The following is a 21,526-nucleotide window of genomic DNA, read 5'->3' on the forward strand; positions in this document are numbered from 1 at the left end:
TAAGAATCTTAAAACCAGTCTTCTTTCACCAACGAGGACAATAAATACCCATTTTCCACAGATTTCATACTTAAGAGACGCAAATGAAAGAATTATGGTAACACTACATATGCAGTGGCATAAAGCTGCAGCATGTTTAAACACAATATCATCATTTGCTTTTAATTATTAGACGGAGAAGGGAAAAATCCTGATTTCTTGTCGGCACTAGATTATGCATAAGGACAGTCATAACATATATTTATCAAAATATATTTTAATTTACAGCCACTAATGAGCAGTTATTTGAATAGACCTCTATATAAGTATACAATATTAAATAACTGGTTTTCAGCATGAGTGATACTGTGTTATTTTTATGGAATAACTCACTAAAAACATTGAGGATGGAATAAAAAAGGCAGACTTACTTAAAAGTTTAGGAAGGTACTTGTTTTAACTGAAGAGTGCCCAGTGCATAGACAGCCTTGTTGAAAATCTGTAATAAAGAATATTCCTTAATTATCACTGTAACCATTAGTGGTCCTATATAACGAAATGACTTAGACTTCGTTCTGCAGATAATTTAAGAATTATCCTTCATGCTGGTGCAGACCAACTACAAAAGCCTACTGAAGTTCTCTTCCTTGTTGGCATATGTTCTTTCTTCTGTTCTCTATAATTACTATGCCTCTAGTATACACTTGAATACACTAGAGACAAGAAGAGGAAACATAAAATATTTAATACTAAACCTTCAAGATGAGTACACACACATGGATATACATAAATCCGCTACTTCTTATTAAAAACTTGTACCTACTTTGTTATTTTAGACTGAGAACCCTACAAAAGAACGTTTCCTTATACCTTAGCAATGCTACAGGGACCATAAGTGAAAAAAAAAAACAACACCCACCCATGAAACAAACTACCATTAAAGTTACTTTCCAATTTCAACCTTATCCAGAGCAGATGGAGCAGAAAATCATACTTCCCGTGTGGGGGTCTCTCGCCTGTCATTGAAAGGCAGCACAATATTCTAGCAATCTTCAGATAGCATTTGTCTCAGGATATTGTAAGCTACTAACATTGATTAAGAAGCCCCCAACTATATATAATCCATGCCAAGGTTGACACAAAATCAGCTGCCCATTCAGAGCCAAAAATATTTATTTTGAGGCCCTGGTGTTTGCTCTCCCCAGCAGATACTGAATGAACAACTATTAATTACATCATGTATTTATGCCAGTGTTCTTCCCAGTTGGAGTGCAATTCAATGCATTTCTCTTTGCACAGCACACAACAGTTTTCAATCAACTAGAGGGAAAGATAAAGCAAGAAATTGTTACCATTCTCCTCCTCCCGGCACTTCTACTTGAAAAAATACTCTCCAGTGAAAAAAAACTGTGGAGTGCACGTATTCCAGCAGGCTCACGATGGGCTCCTTCAGTCTTACTAACACAGAGGTACAAAGAAGCTGTTCTATACCAATATCTACAAAAATTAGAGGACTCTTTTTATATTCTTCTCCTTAATTTTCATTCCGGTCTGCCTCTTTCCCATTTGAGATTTGACACATAGCTTTAAACTCAAGCCAGAAAAGGAGGAACAATTACTCAGTATCTTTCCAGGAGGAACTCAAATACCGTGATTTTATGATGGAGCTCATTTTTTGGTTTTGTTCCTCCCTGCTGCCCCTCCCAGCTAGCATTTTCCTATTAATTTGAACAAGCAATCACCTACAAGCTACCACAATACAAACACTCATCAAACATCACCAAACCCCAAATATTCAACTGTTCCTTTCCTCTACATTACTCTGGCTTTTATATGAATGCATGTTTAATCTGATTCCAAACCATAAAACTCCTTCTGTTTCAGTGTTTTCAAACTTCTCTCACTGTAACCAAAGCTGTGTTACGCTTTCTTTATCAGGAAAGCAGACTCTTCCTCTCAGCCAAAGTTCAAATCCCCAATCTCCAGCTGTCACTCAAGTGGCTGCACTCTAAAACTCACGACTCCTGTCATTCAAGCAATCTAGGGGGCACAACATCCTTAATGCTGCTCTCTTGACCCTTGTCAAGCCAGCAGCTGTGTTTCTCAGCACAACAGATTAACCTGCTACTCATGCTCCTTTCTGCCTCTGGCTGCATCTGACTTCTCATCTCCACTACGAAACACGTAAATCTCCAGTCACCGCAAAACTGTGTCAGTCGGCTGCAAGATTTTACCCCCTCCTCCCCCAGAAAGCAACGTGGTTTCAATCTGGGTTCATTTTTACCTGAATTACTGAAGTCGAAGGAGACGAGCTTGGATATCCAACTTCACTCCCACTTAGGTATTCATTGCAATAAGCTTAGCTTCCAAATCAATGACTTTGGCACTCCTGGGGAATGAAATGAAGTTATCACAGTCACTATCTGTGCTGAGAGTGCAGTGACAATCACTCCCACACTGTGGAGTATGGGTACCTCTGGATAGTACATTGGGATGCTCTTCTCAAGTTATTAGAAATATTTTAATGAAAATGTCAATAAATCTCTTTTCCAGGTTACAGCTGCCTTAAGTAGCAGGGAAGTGGTGGCAAAGAAAAAGCTAATTAAGCAAGTATTGAAGGCATCTTTTACTGCCTCCCACATTAATGCTTCATTAAGGAAGTGGAACTGCTTTTGGACTGCAATGATAACAGAATGCACATGTTCAGGAGAGCATAAAGGATAATATGAAGTTCAGGACAATACAAAACACAGGTTTAAATGATAATCAGCCTTAAATATAATCTAAAAGCTGTATTTTATTTCCAAAATATAAATATCGAGAAGGGAAACCCCATATTTTCTTCATCAAAGCCAACTATAGCCTTAAATATAGAGGATTTTTTTTCCTCAGACCATGCAGGGGCAGGTCAAATGGAATAAGACACATGTGAGTAACAGTTTTGCTTCCTTATGATCTTCACACGCAGAAGCTGACAAGATGACTTTACACATGCTTGACATCTTACCAATGTTTGTCACTTTCTCCTGTAACAAATCTTTGACAAATAGCTGAAGTAGCAGTGTTTTCACAAAAGGTGACTTGGTTATCATGGTTTCAAGAGAGTTTTCCATAAAAATGAAACTTGAGTAAAGACATGGTTAGGCTGTACCAGCCCAGGAGACCTACCCCATGAAACTGTTCTTTGCATTTGTCCAACTGGAGAGACTTGTGTGCTATCTGTTCACAGTCCACTAAGGATTTATAATTTTTCAAGGTGACTGTTTTGAGTATAGAGGCTAACATTGCTGGGTAAGAGAGACTACATAGGTCTCTGGTAGATGGAGACCTTTAACCTATCATCAAATCGTGTGCTTTCTCACACAACGAATAAGAAAAGTACTTTCAGGCCTGAAACATCCTTGACGTGAAGCCACACACACGTTCAAATAAAAACTGGCTTCCATGGGTTTTGTAGAGGCATGCAGATCAACCCTAGCCTTTACGGAAATATTTCTTGCAATCTCTTGATCAAAACTGAATCCACAGATTTTACTTACATTTAAAATTCGCCATACTGAATATTTCCTTTTTGTCGATTCCTCACAGTGAAAAAAAAAACAACAAAACCAACCAAACATTAATCTATCAACTATTACCTAAATATTTTTATTAGATTCTGAAACTCAGGAATTTCTCATATAAGATACGAAAGGACCACAAGAATGATCTTTGTGTTCCATAGAGAGCAGGTAACAAAGGTTATGAACACTAGCGGTTTGATGCCCTTACATTTTTCATATTCATTAAAAATAATGTAGGTATGTGTTTACTACACCCCACACCAAGGCAGCGTAACATCCTGTGTAATGTTTTAGTACAAGATTAGCATTCAAAACACAAGACTGACATGACTACCATCTGAAATATCTTAGAACAAAAATTAAAATCCTTATCAAGACCTGTTAATATAGGATAGACAAATGCTAAGCTGTCCTGCCAGTTTTTTACATGTGGTTCCCTTTTCCTTCCTCACTGAAGAGAATGGTTTCCAATGCAATATCATAACAGTATTTTTTTATACATTTGGTAAACATACATGAATGTTAGGATCTCTGCAGCAAAGAAGGGAGAATATTGAAATGAATGAGAGGTCTTTGCCCATGCATACAACCTATATTCAGGGATACTTAATGCAGGAAGGGGGCTGCCAAACCCGGAACCTCTGTAGTCAGTGTTTGCCACCTTCTAGAGTGCAAAGATGAGCTCTGCCTGCAGAGACAGCTGCTGTTCAGTCCCTTCTGTGTTTTAGAGGAGGGGATGTCACCAGGAGAGATCTCATTTCTAGAGGATTTCTAGGCTAGAGGATGTGACCTGAAAGCTTTTACTAAATGAAAATGCAAGGCTCAGAAGCTTGGATCGTGCTAGCATGTAGGCCAACAAAAATGCAAGCAAAAAAAGCCCATTTCTTTTCTGCTTTGGTTGTAAGGTATAGGTTAAGTTTTCACCTTTTACACTCTTAATGTCTCAACTAACCACAAAGCTAACCATCATTATACAACACTGGCACACTGAGGAAATCTGCTGGTGTAAAGGCTCTCGGTTCCACCTGTTCCTGCTAGCTGCACATTTGGCAGAAAAGCCTGAGCAGATCAAGCAGTGCATATTCTGCTGGTGATGAGGCTACGTAATCCTCAACAAAGCAATCAGAACATTCATATGTAAGAATGTACTTTCCATTATTTAATGCAGTAGGCAGTACTACTATTGTTTTTCATCCGAATTATAGCTGTATGAAATGAACTGGACTCATGTACTAAGAACATTTATGTTCTTGTTTCACTGTGGACAGCATACATATGGCAAAATTGGACATGCGTGTTCATACATGGAGAAGCAGGATTGAAACTCCTTTCAAACACTAGTAAGGGGGACTTTTACATACAGATCACAGACATTAATGCATAGAGAGTCCTACAATTTAGCCTTTGCTAAGGATAATAAAATTGGCATTACTGCATTCATTTTATATGAAGAGAACATATATGAAATAATCATGTTCAGGATGGCTTTACTGTGTCTATATTATTAAGGGCATTTGAGAACATAACTAAGAAACTATTTTCTGGATTAAAAATGTCCACTCCCTACGGCATTACATGACAGAGAAACAGGTTCTTGAAACTTACTGACTGTGAACAATTCACTTAAACCACTGCGAAGCCAAAAGTAACAGACCAAATCACTTTCCAGCCAACATGCCACAGTGTCATTGCTTGAGGAACTGAAACCAGCAGGAACACTGCAAGGACAGAAAAGGTAGCAGGCTCATCCCTCCAAGCCCAGCTCTCCTACAGGCAGGGAGATGGATATCGCTTTTGTTCTGCTCTCTGTGAAACCAAATTAGTGCTCTCTGGAGCTGAACTTGCTAGAAAAGGGAAGACTACTCACTAAATGACATACAGGAGCTGAATCTCTTGCTGATGCCAGGTGGTGCAGAAGCTCAGCCGAAGAAAGCTCTGAATCTCTGCTCTAATATTTCATTAGAACATAAACTAAACAAACTTTGAATATAGCAAAAGCTTTGACCTAACAGCTCAGAGAGGAAAAGATAAAACCAGTCCCTCTACTCATGTCCTCACTGGGCAAACCTCCTCCAGGCCTGCTCTTAGATCAAGCAGCTTTCTGTGCCACCTCTGGAGACACCAGCTTTGTGCGATATCACAGGATCCCTATAAAAAAACTCTTTCCTTCCTACCCTCCGGGGCCTGGCAGAATGTCTGCTTCTGACTCTTGTCAACAGTATCCTAGCTTGCCTCTCCACTACAGGGTCTGTGCTGAGCGAATCAGTTCCACACAAGTTGTGTTGTGTGCACCAGAATATCTCCTGTGTGCGATGCACATTTGCGGAAGACATCATCTTGAAGATATGGTCTGAACCAGTGTGCTGAATAAATCCAGGTGAGGCACGCTGGACTATCCTCCCTCTGCGGTCTTCTGCCTTAAAAACCAAACCAACAAACAAATGAACAAACACCAAAAAAAAAACCCTAGCAATAGAAACAAACAGAATGGGTGGTGTCTGCCAGATCTACTTATATCAATACTAACGGCCGTTCAGGACCTTGAGATTTCTGGTGCTCTGTATTCTGTCTGGGTTCTTCCTTTGCCAGCACAGTAAGTTTAATTGGCACACTACTGTGTGCCAGGGGCCATGCTGCTAATCCACAAGAATTCGGCAAAGACGACAAAGTTTTAACACTACAAGCAACAGCTTTTATGCATTAGATGATTTACAGCCAGCGTTGCTTGAGTGAAGGTTTATTTCTCATAGACCTGCAGCATAGTCCTATTGCAGCAGAGAGCTAGCCATCTGACTGGATATAGTCACATATGATCAGAGCAGTGCGTGGCTTAGTATAGACATACACAAGGACTTATATACCAGACAGATCTTTAACACTGGCCAATAACATTACCCAGTTGTTTCTTATCACTGCTGTGAAATCATCTGTAAAGACAGAAGCCCCTGTGGTAGTGGGAATCGTGCCACACAGATGCTGCTCTATGCTGTTTCAATCCTTTTGTCAGTCTTTAATGTGCCTTTGTTCCTCCACACACTGCAGAAGAGAATTGAACAGCTGGTGATTGTCTCCAAGTTTATATCTAGCTTTTATTTAAAAATTTCACAGTGCCTCCAATCTTCCCAGCAGACTGAAACACAGAATGAAAAGCCTTACTTACAATATACATTCCGCCTTTGCTTCTGTACCTGGCATTCTGCGCGCAGGTTGCTGGATTCCCTCTCTCCAGCACTATTCCCCAGTGTCCTTGCTTTCTTGCTAGATGGATTTAGAAAGCATCCAACTGGACCACTAACAGATGGCCTGCTGTGACTTCAGGCACCTGTTGAACCAGGTGTTACCTTATTGAAGCTATTACAGATAATTCAATCCATGCTATGATGCTTTTTGAGATGCTAATGATCACTCTGATTTAAGGCAAAATAGCATGAAGTTTTTAAAAGCCATATGCTATCACTGTTGTATACATAAGGCCAGCTATTCAGATTGGTATAAATAGGCGTAACTCCAAGGAAACCGATAAGAATAAGATGATTTGCATTAATATGACCCATAGTCTGCAAGTAGGTCTTTTACACTGAAATTTATTCCTGATGAATACAAAATTATTAACCTGTGGAAGTGGCTGCTCTTATCACCTGAAGTTCATCTAACTACAAGAGGGGGCCCCTAGCTACAGGGCAATTCTGTATAAAATGTGCTATAAGCAATTTCTAATACTGGATATACTGGAAGGCATCACAACACACTGCACAGACATCTGATACACCACTGCCACTTCTGAGTGACCCAGGAAATATCAGCTTTATTCAGCGTGCCTTGTATGATAAAGCAAACATTCCAGTGAAGGGAAAGAAATCCTAGCTTTTCCCAATGTGCAGATTGTAACTAGCCCTTATATATGATGCCATTAGTAGTCTCTAATAAGCAAATTCCAGCATTTAGCAAATTACTTGGGTGTAAAGGGGACTGGGGAAGAGATCCTGCTGACTTTTCCTCCAGTCCTGCCCTGTCCATTTCCCTGGAAAGTTCCTGGAATTTACCAGCCTCAAGATTCTGCAAGGTCACAGGGATGCAAGAGTTTATCCACATTGGTTTAGACCTTAGCAAGTACAGCTGGTGCTCCACAATCAAACATAACTGAGAAAGGAACAGGACATTCTCTACAATTTTCTTTGCTATTCAGACACAGTTTGCCTATAAACTGATGTATATGCCACAAGGTTTGACAGTGGCGTGAGACTTACATGAGAAGTTGTCTTGGGAACACAGTGATGTGTTGCACTGCACACTGTGTCGCATGGTTTTCCGCTACCTGAACATCATACCCAGCATATAGATTCCCAGCACCATTTGGGAAAGAATTTGGAAACCAGTAGAGATGCCTGCGGCCAGAAGCATTGACAGCAGGTGGTTTTAGCTAGCAGCCAGTGCTTCTAACTACACAATATATTTGCACTACAGCATCAAAGGCTCTGTAACAATGCATCAAATTGGCTCATTACAAGGCAAAGGGGAGACACTGATCTAGCTAAGAAAACAAGGCATTCCAGTTGGTACTTAGTAGCCCCTGTCCATGTTACTAAATATGGAAAATTTTGACTGGTCATGGTGTTGAAGGCCAGAAGTGGAAAAGAAAAATAATCCTCTAAATGCATGATGAAAATAAGAATTTATGAAATTATTCAGACAAAACTTTCAGATTCCAGAGGGTCAATGGGATTCACATCTGCTTGTTTTGTTTTTGCTATGGGATTTTTGTTCATTAGTCCTGCCCTGCTCCCACATGTGCAGAATGTGATGGAGCAGCTTTTCCCAAGCAAGGATCCCTCCAGCCAGCTCTGGTCTGGCACCCATGGGTGCATTACTGGGGTGGCCAGGCTGTCGTTACTGCCAAAGAATGCGACTGACAGGAGCAGGGTCCCCACCACCTCAACATCACTTTTACTCTACAGTGACACAAACTGAAAACCTCTAAACCTCTGTTCCTTCCCATGCCCCTGTCTCTACCTCTCACTCTGTTTCTGCCTGCTTTTGGCTGGACCTTCTGCTTAACTGCAGGTTTAACCCTGGCACATTCTCTCACTTCCCATGCTTTTCAGGCAGAGAATCCAGTGAATCTACAGCATATAACAACCTCCCCCATCCATGTCCCATTATCCCCACTACAAGAATCCTGATGAGCCCCTTTAGGCCAGACTTTGGCCCATTTAGCAGTACTGAAATCACATCAACCAAGCAGAGTCTGTGCTGAAAATTTGGCCCTTTAAAAATATTAATTCGGTTAGAGAAAGGCAATTTTATGGAAAGATATTTCCAATTGTTAATTTTTGCTATAGCTGTGTTATGTTACCTCATTGAAATTTAATTGCTAAAGGGTTATAAGAGCCTAGAAACAGACCTAGCATCTGTCTTTTTTTAATGTCTCAATTATCACCACAGTAATTTAATGGCACCGTGTTAGAGAATCACCATTGACATGCTAATGAATGGCACCATGTTCACTTATATTAGCTCTATTTTTAAGAGGTTATAGGTTGAAGACAGACATTTTATGCTTCAGATATCACTAAGGCAAGCCATATCACATTTATCCCATTTTACTTTTGCAACTGAAATTACATATCTTTAAAATGTTCACTGAACAGTGAACTGCCAATGGGTTAAACTGGTCAATTACAATTATGTACTTGCTTCTTTAGATCAAGATAAGTAACACAAATCCTTTCAACCCATTTATTACTTAATTTGTCTGTCAGCATTTACTGTTGAAATTCCCTTCTGTTTGTTTTGTGGCTTTTTCCACAAATAGATATGCCCTTTACTATTAGCTTTTTAATTGAACAGCCTTGCTTTATCATAAATGTTTTACATTATTCTTCTCCTTTTGCTGAACCACATTTACCTATCAATATTTTTTCATTTATTCTGCAGAAACTCTGTTGCTAACTAAAAACTCCCAAATCTATTACATCTAAATGATCACAGTGATTTCCATAATAAGAGATGCAATGATGTACACTGAGCTATTTATCTGCGAGCTTTTCAAAACATCTTATATGAATTTCTATAGATAAGTAATAAGGGATTGACTTCATAAACACAATGGAACAGCCTTCTGAGATCAGCTAAGTGCTAGTGTTATCATCAGAATTGATTTTGCATGGAAAGCTGCATCCTGACAATAATGTGAAAGGATTTCTTACTTCAGCAAAATTACCACCAGACTGGAGAATAATCCTGTAATATTTAATACTACAATATATTTAAGAACCTTTTATAATTAGTTTTGTTCTGTCATCATGCACGTTTTCAGCAGTTCCACTGCATAGCTTAGCTCTGCCATGAACAATTACAGAGACGATGCTGCAAACAATTTAGGTGTAGGGATTGACTAGCGTTTCAGAACGTCTCTCACCTCTCCTGGCTTTTCAGTCCCACTCATGTTGCCAGATACTCAGAAGAGTATGCTTGAAGTTACATCATCATCATCATCATCAAAAAAAGTTTCATAAGTGTATTATCACAGAGAGTGTTTCCTCAGAATGATCTCTCCTCCGTTTAACCTACATAGAGAGGATGGGATTGCATCCTGGAGCCCTCAGCGCTGCAGACAGTGGCCATTGCGCCCCCTGGTGTCCACATCTCCCATACCAGCATCGCGAAATAAAATATCATCTCTGCAGTTTTCTCTGATCTCCCTGGCAATGGGTTAAAAAAAAAAAAAAAATCACAAAAGCCTCTAGCCTCTACATCCATGCACAGGTTCTAGGTCCTTTCCCATGTGATTTTTACTTTGTGTTGGGATCGTTGTGTCCACCTCTGGGGGAGAAAGAGAGAATCCAACCCTGGGCTTCTCTGCAGGGGCAAGTCTAAGGGGTCTGGGACAGGCAGCCAAAAGCTGCTCTTAATTTCTCTGGCTCTCACCATCTCTCAAACGATAATATGTGGATCCAATCTTCTCCTGCCTGAGATATTTCCCTGGCCAAGTGCCAGGCTGTCCCTTTGTGGCTGGGCTGCAGTCTTTTAGGAGAGCTGCCACTAAAATGAGCTTTGTAATCACAGTCAGAGAAGCAGTGAAAGTGGAAGGAAAAAATGGTCATGCCATTAACTCTTTCTTATCTGCCACCACAGGAGCTTACAAATTGCCTCACAGGTACAATTATCAATTATCAAGCAGATTAAATTCCATCAGGCAACTTGCGACATCTATCTCAATGGAAATCCTACAGATGCTTTTTTTAAACTCCTCATTTGCAGAAAAGCCCACACTCTGCCTGGACTTTGTTATTCTGGCAAACTGATCCATGAAGAACTTCACAAGGGAATTGTGGTAGACACTTCCTCTCCTCCCTTACGCTGCTTTTGTTAGTCAAAGGACATACACAGCAGAATAAGCTACGACAGAAAAATTAAGGGAAGCCTGCCTAGATGAGCTTAGGGTATAGTCTAGCGAATATTTTTCCCGTAGTACCCTGTTGATTGCTTGAAGGTGAGCTTGTAATACACTCACTGGCTATAACTATGGTTTATATTTGCTCATATTACTCTTTATTAAGCCACTGCAACCGTGAGTATCTTGATATCAGACATTAGAGGGATTGCAGCCATCTTCACACTATTTAAACCTGAAGGGTGACACATGATCCTTAAAAGAAAAATTAATTATCGCAGGAGGAGTCCAATCTATCTGTAGGTATCTGTAACTGAAGACTTTGAGAGACAGGACAGAGAATAGCAATGAATTAAACTGTGATCCACATAACATTGATCTAAAAAATGATGGATGATACAGCTGACTGCAACTCCTTTAAGGGTCTTCCTACCCATGCTTTGCAGGGTTAGATTTATATTGATACTCACGAGTATTCATTATATTAACCTTCACAGTGACCTGGTCAAAGGTCCTCATACTAATTGACTGATGTCAATGTGCCATTCTAACTAGCTAAGGAACCTCTCACCTAGACTGATCGGGATTTTACATAGGTCAAGAGGAATTGAAAATCAACAAGAACATTCCTAATTCGGATCAATTATCTCATGAGCTAGAAGTAAATCACTGTTGGATAGCTGAACAGTGCCTAGTTAAATGAAGTTCAGGACCTGTTCTTGTTCCAGACGTGGTATACAAAAGGCTAGTTAGGGTATTTGTAAGCAAAACGTTGGCCAAAATTCAGGTAATCTTTTTTCCACTTACTTTTTTTTTTTTTTTTTTTAAGTATCTATAGCTTTTGTGAAGCAACCCAACAAATGGAAAATATAAGCCAAATTATCCCAGAAATTGATTTTCATTCCATAGAAGGCAGTTGATAGCTCATACGTTTCTACAGGATTTCTATCAAGCATAGACTACTTTAGCTAAGCACTAGAACGGAGTTTTTCACAGAATCCAAGTTCACAGAAGCTACTTATTTTAAGGAAGGCAGGCAAGACCTTAGACAAGCTCCCAGAGCATACTCAAAATCAGCCTTGTTACAATAGTGCACCACAGATGGTCACAAATCCAAAAACTGATGCATGTAGAAGTTTCTTAAGCCACACCACATATAAAATAACAATGTCGGGGAGATAATCATACTTTCAATGTGAAATTAATTTTTAAAATATTTGATTCTATAAAAGAGCCACAAGTGTTCTTTATTATATTACAGCTAATTTTAAAATTTTCTAACCATATTTTATATTTCATCTTCTATGTCAAGGAGGTTAATTCTCATGTACAAATTCACACAGCTATAAATTTCTTTTTGTTTTTGTAGTAAGCTATTAACGTCTCTAGATCAGAAAACTTGGATGAATTATATATTCAAAGCAGTCATCTTGTGATTTTGTGTTTTACAACCAGGCACAACCAAAAAACTCTCCAGAGTGTTATGATACTACTTTTTTGAAAGGAGAAAAACTCAGAAGTCTTAGAAATAAATAAATAAGCAAAAGAAAACACCACAAAAGTATCTGTATTTATCAGTGGCAAAAAGAAAAGTGATTTTTAGCTCTCTAAAGATGTCACTTATTTAAAAGATAGAAAGAAACTATTCTAACTTTACATTAAGGCACAGTAAGGTTGTCTTTGGAATACCATGTATTTTCTACTAGTTTGGATTTGAATATTTCTCTTCAGCGGAACTGTACCAGTGTACCCCAAAGGCATTATGCCTGATATCTCCCAGACTTTTCAGAGATGACAAATGCTTACCACTCCTTTCAATTTAGGGGTGAGGACACAGAGGATTAAAGAGAAATAGACTTTAAAGTCCTGCAGATCCATGCGCAAACCACACACGCGTTCTATTTCTCAACTTCAAATTTAACAAAGCCTGTTATAAATTTCATGGCCAGAGCTCATTATCATTTGCATAATCAGGCCTACTATGCACATGAGCATATTCAGCTCCCACTAGCTCCAGCAGGAATCGAGCACTCGTGTTAAAGTCCCAGATATCTCAATTCATCTGAGTGCTGAAGTCCCAAGTATCACATCAACAGTCAGAAGCTGGAATTCAACTCGACAATCACCCTTTTCCCCTTTCCTTCTGAGAGAATACGTAATGGTTGTAGTAATGTACAGTAGTACGATTCATTTTGCAGCTTCTTGTCTATTCAAGAAAAAATTAGTACAAATTGTCTATTATGACTCTATATGAATCCAGACTGCATATGTCTATGTTCTATAGCTAAATGAAAGTCCAAATCAAACTCCAAAATATTTTCTTCCAAAAGGAAAAAAGTATTACAGTGTGGCAATGACAACTGGAGCAACAGCAGCCCAGCTGCAGGCTTGGGGGTGGGTATATGTGCTTAGGACTGGTTTCATTTTCCTCTGCAACATAGTGTGTCAGCAGTGCTCTCTGCTCCTCAGGACCAAAACTCTGACACCACAACCTGCTGCTGAGTAAAACCCTCTCCAATTCTTGCAGTTAAAGAAAAGCCTCCTACAAAACAGTTATATGTATCAAACTTCTGTGCAGAACTCCTTGCTGTTGACTCCAGTTCTGCAGCTCTGGCTCTTAGGATGTTGATTGTACAACTCCCCTCACTAGAGAAGATTAATGCGTATTTACTTTTATAGTATCTCTGAGAGTAATCTAGTGCCAAAGGGTGAATTTTCCTCACTGTGCAAGTGTTTTAATTAAAACAAGCCATGTAACATTCAAGCGTTTGAAAACAAACCAAACCCAAAGCGTTAAAGCAGAGCAATCATCACCACGAGCAGGTTGGCAGGGGGCTGTAACCCACGGTGCCTGCAAACCACAGTGCCTGCAGCAGCCCTACGAGCTGCACGCTCGCCACTGCCTGCCTGGGCTGTTCGAGTGAGTACCGCAATCTCATGCTTCATGGGGAGCACTTCAGGGGACTGCTCTGACTGAAGCCAAATGCAGTTATCTGGAGGTTCAGAGGTGGATGATTGCTGGACCAGAAAATACAGGAGAGCTCTCAATGACCACAAGCATCCAAGCAGAGGAAACAAAATTTTAGTCTTGCAGACACAAAAGGCTTCAAAACAACACAAGGGTTTAGGGTGCCTGATTTTCTGCACACCAAGGGCTTGTATTGATTTCACTGATAGATTTTCATAAGAAATTTAGACTTGTGTAAACAGGTATCACAAAACAAACACATATTTCTTACTGCTGCCTTCCTGCCTTCTTGGAATTAATTTTGATACTTAAAAGGGAATTTAGACCATGTAATAGCAGAATGAAAACAGAGGTAATGAAGGGCACTACAAAGGAGAAACAATTATGCATGATAAACACTCTCATGTTTTGAGCAGAAGTTCTGGGAACTTGAAAAGATTAGATTAAATCCAGCTCATTTAGTCCAATAACTTACGCAGAGTCAAATTTAATTGTAAGAATAGGTATGTAATTTTCAGCACTTGTTTTGTGTAGTGCAGAATACATTCAAGGATCAGCAGGTTGCAAATTTAAACACTTCAATTAAAACATATTTGTTACAACATTACCACAAAAAGAATTGTGAGTAGTCTGCACAGTGTGTTTTGGACAGAGATTTGAACTCTTCTGAGCAAGGCTCTCAGGCTGCCTTGAAGAAGACTATAATCAATCTCTAGTGTTTGTCCAGTGGGCTTTGGAAGAGAAAGTAAAGCCCGAAGGATGCCAATATTTATATCTGAGAAATTCAATCTTATGTGACAGTGACACTAATCACAAAGAAAATACAAAACAAAACAGAACAAACCAGCATACTTCAGTGGTTGATTTTTCTTTTCCCCTCTGTTGCAACTGCTCTATTAAATTTAATGAAGCTCTCCCTAAGCTTTTCAAAGCGGTGAGCTTTGAAGAAACAAAGAAGGGAAACAGCAACGCATAAGGAAGGATTTTCCTAAACAAGCTATTGGGAAATATGCAGAAAAATTCCAGCGTAGACAAGTTCTTGCACTGAAGTCATACAGAAAAGCCTACATTGTTCTGATCAGATGGTGTTTCTCCAGCAGTCCATCTGGTAGAACACTATGTTTAGGTCCCTTGGGGTAATTCTACCACATGCTCTTTCCTGTGAGACAGTTTATTAATTTTTTCATAATGTATTTATTCTATGAGTTGCATGGTAGCACCTACTGGTAGATACGTGAATGTCACTGTGTCCTTGAATTTATAAAGGCCTCTACATTATAGCCATACTATGAAGCCAAACATTCTGCTTCACCATGGAATCCATCAGTTATTCCATGTAAGACTGCAATTACTGGCATTTTGCTCCTGTATTTGAGAGTTTCATATTACACATGAAAATTCTGTAACAGTCAGACTCCTGGCCATAATAACTCATACTTTCTGTGAAAAGGGGAATTTTCCTTGAGAAGAAATCTCTACAGTGATCTCTTAAAAATAAACAAGCAGTCTCTTTTTCTATCATTTCATTTAATGGTGATCTGTGTTCGTGAATTATTTGACCTACATATATTCTCTGTTCAATAAGGACAGCTTCAGAAAAGCCTGCACCTTTTCTAATAGACATGAATTAAGAAGAAAAAAAAAAAGTATAATGACTACAGAATTCAGTGATCCAAATCGCAGAAACAAGCAAGTGTTGCTCAGACCTTCCACCATCATATCTGTATAAAATATAGGAATTAGTGGAGTTAAACAAGGTTGAACTTACCCCAGTGACATCTCTTAGATCAGCCAACTCTAGAGGGCATTGCTTTGGGACAGCAGGTTTCTTTCACACCAATCCCATGGGTAACTAATAATGTAAAGAATATTACCCGAATATTACCCTATCCGTTCTGTTTCATTACACGTATCTTTCCACCCACATGCAGTAAAATAGCGAAGTGATATATGATCATTGGTTGTCATTAGCAGGCTTCACTCATGCTGTCAGATCATGTCAGAGGAGGGTGCAAAATGAAGGAAATGTGCAGACTCAGTTCACGTAAATGATGCACCACGTCTCTGTCAAGGGTGGGTGCAAATGCAGCTGTTCCATTTGTTTCTTGAAAACTTTTATAAAATACCAATATTTCTGTGATTAAATCCAGTGAACAGAAGTATTGAACATAAAGCGATTATAAGAACACAGCTGAACCCAGCTGAAGCAAATAAATTGGAATGCCAGCAGATTCAAGACAGAAGTACTCACCTAAATCTATACAACTGGTCATTATCTACAGATTAGAATGAAACTGGTTTATCTTTCACCAGGCAGTGGTGGAAAAAGGCAACATTTCCGTGGGTTATGCTTCACTCATTTTGTGGCATGAACTAACAAATTCCATTCCCAGTATTCAAAATATCCTTGTTTGGCTTATGCAAATTACCCTGGAAGGCTAGTACCCCAGACAGCTGTATTTTAGGTGAAAACAGCTGATATTATGTTATGTGAGACAGGCTTATTCCACACAAAAGGTTTTGAATATTCTTAAAATACAGGCATTGCTGTCTCCTTAAAATTTACACAGTGACTTTCAGAAGTTTTATGAAACAGTGAAAGGACTATTGATTTCTGCTGTAATTTGTAATTACAAATATTGTAATTTGTAAATTAGAATAACAATAACAACAGTCTAAAATTTCTTTTGTCTTTATAACAGATTATTTCAATGGAAGTTGAATCCATTCAACTAACAGAACTACATTTAAAGGGACTGCATGTTGGCATATGGATAGTGAGACAGAAGACAGAGGTTATTCTTAAAGTCTTCCCTGACCCAGGTACACTTTGAAAATAATAAAAATATTATGATTTCATCTTGGACCAGCTGATATTTTCACAGAAACACAGACACATTTTGGACACATGAATTATTGCCAGGTCTGAAATAGAAACAGCTATCCAAACTGATGAAGGGCTTATGTGCCAGAAGATGGCCAGCCTTTTTCAACCCATTACATGCTACTTTGTACCTTTATTTGCACCCCTTTTCTACCCTTAGATCATCATAAACAACTCTGTTATAATAGTTTACCTTTGTACTGATGTGGCATCTCAGACATCTAATGAATAAACAGCAGAATACTTGATATATTTACATGAGTTTTCAGGATTATGCAGAACATCTTTTTTCTTTTTCTTTTTCTTTTTTTTTTTTTGTTGTTGTTTTCCCTTTGGAAGGGAGGAGACAGAGGAAATAAACATTTCCAACACGTCATGTTTGGAAAAAGAATATTCCAAATGTAACCCAAGCATTGCTGATCCAGTACTGTCTTCCTCAGTTTGCCAAGAGACAAACAATGCAGACAATGCCACGTTAGCTCTGCCAGTGCTCAGCCTGGTGGATCATGACCCAGCTTCAGCCTGGAAACCATGCAGCCACATCATTGTGGCTCTCTGCCCACTGAATTTAGCATGGCTTATTAATTCAGACACAGCGCTGTACTGTGCTATGCACAGCAGTTGGTGGGCTCCCAAATCAATGTTAACAAGCAGCATGAATCTGTCCATAACCGTCTCTGTAGTCACACCTGGAACATAACAATGTGACTGAGAGCAGCACTAGGTCACAGCAAAGTTTAACTTAGCTCAGTACCTTGCCTCCAACGGTGGCTAACTGAGATTGTAAGGGAAGAGGACAGGAGTGGGGCAAGCATATACAACATATCCCTCATAAATGCTCACACCTGCAAGGATATGAACTCTTCAACACCTATTAATCCACCCACTAGTGCCATTTCAAATGACTGATTTATTATTGCTCAGATGGGGTGCTTCAGCAGATACAAACTGGTGTCATTGTGGAAGACTGATTTTTTTCTATAAGCAGCTGTAAAGTTATTAACATACTAAAGGAACTAAAGGCAAGTGCCATTTTTTTTTTTTTCTGACAAAGAGATGAGGCTTGAAATAATTACACTAAAACATACCTCCTGGATGTATATTGACTTCAGACTTTTGCATTAAGGACTTGCCTGTGGGGAGGAAAAAGTCTTCATAGTATGTTCTGGCATCCTGGTCTCATTAAGACAGTATGCACTCCTTTTAAAGGGCAGCACATATCTGAAAAATCCAAAGCAGTTAATCACTCCGCTCTGAGAAAATCTTTCTAGAGTTTAGTCTCTGATTAATTAAACTAGTATAGACAGAAAAATAACAACAAATCTTTAAGCTGTGACCTATACATAAGGAAATAATCAATGTTAAAAAAGAAATTACATTTTTACATGTTAGCCACCAGAATAAAAAAAACCCAAAGCCTAGAAATGAGGAATAAACTGTCTGTAGCTCAAATCATATAAAGCATCATGTGTTTGCCTTATTCACGATATATGACATACCTACTTCTTACGTAGTTAAGTGGTTTTCAAAGCTATTCAAAAGGAGAAGTTGTCATTTGTACACCAAGACATATGGGGGACGATCTCTTGCCTGTGTTCACCACTTATATCAGAGACAAATCCTTGGACTGAATCAAAGTTTGCCCTATCATTCAATTCAGTGCTCTTTCCACAAAGTTACATGGTCCACTGTCCATTTACAGGAAATATTGTGTAAGTTCCCAAAAATTTATAACATACTTGCCCACTAAAAAGGGTGTTTCACAAAGGCCAGGTATTGTGCACAGCTCAGAGTAGCTACCTAGGACTTCCACATTGCTGCAACTGGGATGTGCTGGTTCAGCTGCACGTGAACCTCTTGTAGCATTGCTCACATGGAGTAAAGGTTGCTCTGTGAATAACAGCCAGGCCAGTCTCTCATGTGTCTCTAATTTCTGCAGATTAATTGGGTGAATGCCAGTGAAGAATCAGTAAGCCTAGTCTGGTAGAGAGTCAGTGAAAGCAATTCAGATGAAAAATGTATCTGTGTCTTTTTAAAATCAGCTAAAATTTGTTGCTAGACATTTCATTTTACTCAGCTGTGAGCAGTAAGGTGGTAAATGTTATCTTAATTCATATCGACAGAGCTCTTCGTCCTCTGGCATACTCAGCTGCGGTCGCTGAGCCTTTCGCGGAGCCAGGCCCTGCAATCTGCAGTCAGATGGGTAACTACAGGGAACGGCTGCCTGGCTTTTAAGGATAGAGAATATCCAAAAGCCAAAATAAACCATCCTAATCACCAGAGGCTGGGGGAACACAACAGACCAGTTAACTAAGCTTGGATTATCTCTGCTGGTTAGTTCTTACTCCATACTCATTGGGCCTCAACTTTAATCTGATCCATGTGCAATGGAACAGAAACAAGGATCACATCCAGATGTGCACATCAGCAGATACCATAAGCATCTAACACATTTGGGTGTTTCTTTCCACAGCGTGGTGCTACCATACAGCCTGATAAATGCCTCTGCCTTTTCCTGTCTTCATGCAAACCCACCACATGCCCCATTTGGAAAGGGAAGAGCAGCCAAGACAGTGGTGATTTCACCCACCTGTGATTGTCCATGGTCTGGCAGAGATGGAGCTGAGGTTCCTGCCCATTCATCCCCCCATTCCTGCACTCTTCTATTGCCCCATGCCTCTGTGCCACTGCTTATGCTCAAGAAAACAAATACAGGGGAATTCCTTATCCCATTACATGGATGCACAGTAACAGAAGTTCTCTATGAAAGATAACAGCTGTTCTTTCTCGCCTGCTCCACAACAATGCTGTCAGATATCCCCAATAAATGTTCTTTATTCTTGTTCATGCCAAAGCTCACACTGCACAAACATTAGTTGTGTGGATGGGAACTGACATAACCATTCAAGTCAAACTACAGTGGCAAATCTTTCAGTGCTTCTGGGTTCGGCAATTGGTAAGTATAAATCTAGAGCTTTTGGTGATACCTCTTTTAGCCGTCTGTTCTGCAAGGGCAGACTCAAATTTATGGAGACATCCAAAGTGCATTTTGTGAAAAGAGGGAAGTATGAGCATGACCTCACCATCTGATAAATGCTCACAAACCTTTCTCCCTTTGGTATTTTGCACTTCTTACCTTTTTGGGCTAAGACAAAAACTTATCTACATACCTGCTTCCCTGTTGCTTTCTTGATTTGGTTGTCCTTATCAAACATGAAAACTGAAAGTAAATTCAATCTGCTTATCTTGTTGACATTTAGACTGCATTAGAGAAAAATTTATGTGATAGTGAGTATGCCAGCCCCATAGACACTGTCTATATCTATCTGCAGGCTGAGCAGAAATAACCTAAAGTATCAAAGACAACTAGCAGTCACAGTAGCGTTGGACAGTTACTCCACAGCGAATACTTCATTCAGTACATATTTTCCAGTTTATATTTCCTGCTTCTATTTGTGCTTAGGAAACGTTTTCCCTTCAAATATCTGGCATTTGTCCTTTTGTACAATATATATTCATCACCTTGGGTGGCTTGCAGCATTTCTTCCAGCATGCCTTTGTAAAGTATTGGACTCAAAATGAAGTCACATGCATTCCCCTCTACAAGCAACCTCTTTTTACTCAGCTGTATCTGCTATACACAATTTGTTTAAATAATTCTTGGTAGAAGTTTATTCCAAATTTCATATACTTCTGATCCTGTATGTAATGTGTCTTCTATGCACTTATCTATCTTTTCTGGTCTTGATCATGAAAGCTCAAAGTAAAAGACTACATAGAAAGAAAAAAATTCTGTACACTTCTTTTAAAAATCAAAAAAATTAGCTTTGACTCTTCATACACAAAATCACATGGAGAACCAGGCAGCAAAACGATCCTGTTTAGCTGCATTAATCCTAGGAAAAAGTCAAAGCAGGTAGTTCCTACACCAGGAACAAATAAAGGAAAGGTTTTGAACTCTTTCCTCGCCTATTTTGCATCCACTGTATAGTCATGAAAGCTATAAGAACATTCAGAGTAGGGTATAAACTACGCTCCTGCTTGAGACTTTTGTGAAGAGAGGCCAGGCTCTGAGGCTGCGTACTGGAGGTACCTTCGGCACACCAGAGAGAGGAGTTCCCTTCTTTTGCACCACAGGGAATGTCCTGGCTCTGTCTTTTATTTTGGTAACTTCAGAAGCTACATGCGATCTCTCAGTGCCACAGTGCCATTTAGGATCTGAAATTTCAAAGCTATTTCTTTTTCTAAAAAACAAAGAGATGAGGATATCTAATCTGTTCAGATTCTGCTCACTGAAAAAACAATGGCTTTTTCAACATGGATCTTTCAAAAAAAAGTCCAAAAATCTAACAAACCAAAAAAGACAAAAGCTCTGTGTAATAAACTAGAAAACAGAAATGTAGTTTTGTCAAATAATCCATATTTTCCTGTTTCCAGGAATCCTGTTAAATGGACTTGTTTTATTGATTTGATCTGTGGTGATAGAACAGATTTCAGCAATGTGAAACGGCTGTTATGTGGGAAGTATAATCTTATCTCTAGAAAAACAAAGGCTCCCTGTCTCCAAAGCTGTCTAATCGACATTTTTCATGGCTTGGCCTTCATTCTATAATACTACCAGCAGTAATGTTGTCCTGTTCCTAAAATAAAAATTTTAAAAATACCTTATTATTTTATAAAATGTCATTAACTTTTCATTTTAATTTCCAAAATCACGCCAGAACACGAAATGGCAGCTA

General features: G+C 39.2%; 1 long non-coding RNA gene across 2 annotated transcripts in view; it reads right to left on the reverse strand.

Annotated features, from left to right (window-relative positions):
* Window positions 1-410: 410 nt before the first annotated feature.
* The window catches only part of LOC119157500, a 64,816-nt gene continuing 43,700 nt past the window's right edge, over window positions 411-21,526 (reverse strand). For both annotated transcript variants that reach the window (XR_005107548.1, XR_005107547.1), the window contains exons 6-8: window positions 17,876-18,008; window positions 2,264-2,368; window positions 411-478 (exon numbers count right to left, since the gene is read on the reverse strand). This is a non-coding gene — a long non-coding RNA (uncharacterized LOC119157500). The remainder of the gene's footprint in view (window positions 479-2,263; window positions 2,369-17,875; window positions 18,009-21,526) is intronic.

This window comes from Falco rusticolus, chromosome 14 (assembly GCF_015220075.1).
Source record: "Falco rusticolus isolate bFalRus1 chromosome 14, bFalRus1.pri, whole genome shotgun sequence".
Classification (NCBI taxonomy): Eukaryota; Metazoa; Chordata; class Aves; order Falconiformes; family Falconidae; genus Falco; species Falco rusticolus.